Source organism: Olea europaea, unplaced genomic scaffold, assembly GCF_002742605.1.
Source record: "Olea europaea var. sylvestris unplaced genomic scaffold, O_europaea_v1 scaffold264, whole genome shotgun sequence".
Taxonomy (NCBI): Eukaryota; Viridiplantae; Streptophyta; class Magnoliopsida; order Lamiales; family Oleaceae; genus Olea; species Olea europaea.
Genome location: NW_019244748.1, coordinates 334813 through 337865, shown reverse-complemented (window position 1 = coordinate 337865; position 3053 = coordinate 334813).

Here is a 3053-nt window from a genome sequence, read left to right as displayed (position 1 = left end):
TCATTTTGGGCCCACAACCACATTTCAAAAATCTCGCGACGATTCGGAATGAGGTTCGCGTGGAAGAATGACCACTTGGATGCAAGGAACACTTGCATTGTCAGTTTATTAAAAAATTGGCTTGACTTTCGCATAAGGTGTCCATTTTGTGCCCATATCCACGTTTCAAAAAGTTCGCGACGATTTGAAACAAGATTTGTGTGGAAGTATGGGCACTTGCATACATGGAACACTTGGATTGTCTATTTTTGAAAAAATTGGCATCACTTGCGCATAAGGTATCCGTTTTGGGCCATGACCAAATTTCGAAAAGCTCGCTAAGATTCAGAATGAGGTTCGTGTGGAAGAGCGGCCACTTGCGTACACGGAACGCTTTAATTGTCAGTTTTCGAAACAATTGGTAAAACTTTGGCATACGGTGTCCATTTTGGGCCCATAACTACATTTCGAAAATCTCGCGATGATTCGAAATGAGGTTCGTGTGGAAGTATGGGCACTTACAAAAATGGAATGCTTGGATTGTCAGTTTTCGAAAAAATTTGCGTAACTTGCCATACGGTATCTGTTTTGGGCTATGACCACATTTCGAAAAGCTCGCTATGATTTAGAACGAGATCCGTGTGGAAGAATAGGCACTTGCATACAAGGAACACTTTGATTGTTAGTTTTCAAAAAAATTAGCATAACTTTGGCATACGGTGTCCGTTTTGGGCCCACAACCACATTTCAAAAATCTCGCGATGATGCGGAATGATGTTCATGTGGAAGAACGACCACTTGGATGCAAGGAACACTTGCATTGTCAGTTTTCGAAAAAATTGGCTTGACTTTCGCATAAGGTGTCCGTTTTGTGCCCATATCCACATTTCGAAAAGCTTGCGACGATTCGGAATGAGGTTCATGTGGAAGTACGGGCACTTGCATACATGGAACGCTTGGCTTGTCTATTTTCGAAAAAATTGGCATCACTTCTGCATATGGTATCCATTTTAGGCCATGACCGCATTTCGAAAAGCTCGCTATGATTCGAAACGAGGTTCTTGTGGAAGAACAGGCACTTGCGTACACCAAATGCTTTGATTGTCAATTTTTGAAAAAATTGGCATAACTTTGGCATACGTTGTCCATTTTGGGGCCACAACCACATTTCAGAAATCTCAAGATGTTTTGGAATGAGGTTCGTGTGGAAGTACAAGCACTCGTGTACACGAAACGTATGGACTGTCAGTTTTCGAAAAAATTAGCATAACTTGCGCATACGGTATCCGTTTGGGCCATGACCACATTTCGAAAAGCTCGCTACGATTCGAAATGAGGTTCATGTGGAAGAACGGCCACTTACGTGCGCGGAACACTTGGATTATCAGTTTTTGAAAAAATTGGCTTGACTTTTGCATAAGGTGTTTGTTTTGGACCCATATCCACATTTCGAAAAGCTCACGATGATTCAGAAGGAGTTTCGTGTGGAAGTACGGGCACTTGAATCATGGAACACTTGGATTGTCAATTTTTGAAAAAATTGGCATAACTTGCTATTATGGTATCCGTTTTAAGCCACGACCACATTTCGAAAAGCTTGCTAAGATTCTGAACGAGGTTCATGTGGAAGAACAGGCACTTGCGTACACAGAATGCTTGGATTGTCAGTTTTCTAAAAAATGGCATAACTTTCGTATACGGTGTCTAATTTGGGCCCATAACCACATTTTGGAAAGCTTATGACGATTCGGAATGAGGTTGGTGTGGAAGTACGGGCACTTGCATACACGGAATGCTTGGATTGTCAGTTTACAAAAAAATTGGCATAACTTTCGCATACTGTGTCTGTTATGGGCTATAACCACATTTCGAAAAGTTCGCAATAATTCGAAACAAGGTTCATGTCAAAGAACTGGCATTTGTGTACACAGAACGCTTTGATTGTTAGTTTTCGAAAAAAATTCATATACGATGTCCGTTTTGTGCCTATAACGACATTTCGGAAAGTTCGCGATGATTTGGACTTAAGTTTGTGTGGAAGAATAGGCACTTGTGTACATGAATCGCTTGGATTATCTTTTTTCAAAAAAATTGGGATAACTTTTTCATACGGTGCCTATTTTGGGCCCATAACCACATTTTGAAAAGCTCGTGACGATTCGAAACAAGGTTCGCATGGAAGAACGGCCACTTGTGTGCATGAAACACTTGGATTGTTAGTTTTCAAAAAAATAAGCTTGACTTTCGGATAAGGTGTCCATTTTGGGTCCATATCCAAATTTCAAAAAGCTCACGATGATTGGAAATGAGGTTCATGTGGAAGTACGGGCACTTGCATACATGGAACGCTTGGATTGTCAGTTTTCAAAAAAATTAGTATAGCTTGTGCATACGGTGTCCGTTTTGGGCCATGACCATGTTTCGAAAAGCTCGCTATGATTCGAAGCGAGGTTCGTGTGAAAGAACAAGCACTTGCATACTCGGATCGCTTTGATTGTAAGTTTTCGAAAAAATTGGGATAACTTTTGTACACTCATTAAATGCTTATGACGATTCAAAATGAGGTTCGTGTGGCAATACAAGCACTTGCATACATGGAAGGCTTGGATTGTCAGTTTTTGAAAAAATTAGGTTGACTTTCGCATAAGGTGTTCGTTTTGGATCCATATCCATATTTCGAAAAGCTCGCGACGATTCAGAACGAGGTTCGTGTGGAAGTACGGGCACTTGCATACATTGATCGCTTGGATTGTCAGTTTTCAAAAAAATTGCATAACTTTCACATACGGTGTCCGTTTTGGGCCATAACCACATTTCGAAAAGCTCCCGACAATTTAGAACGAGGTTCATGTCAAAGAACAAACTTGTGTACATTCAACGCTTTGATTGTCAATTTTCGAAAAAATTGGCATAACTTTAGCATACGATGTCCATTTTGGGCCTACAACCACACTTCGAAAAGCTCACGACGATTCGAAATGAGGTCCGTGTGGTGGTACGGGCACTCGCGTACACAAAACACGTGGATTGTCAATTTTTGAAAAAAAATGCATAAATTTCATACGGTGTCCATT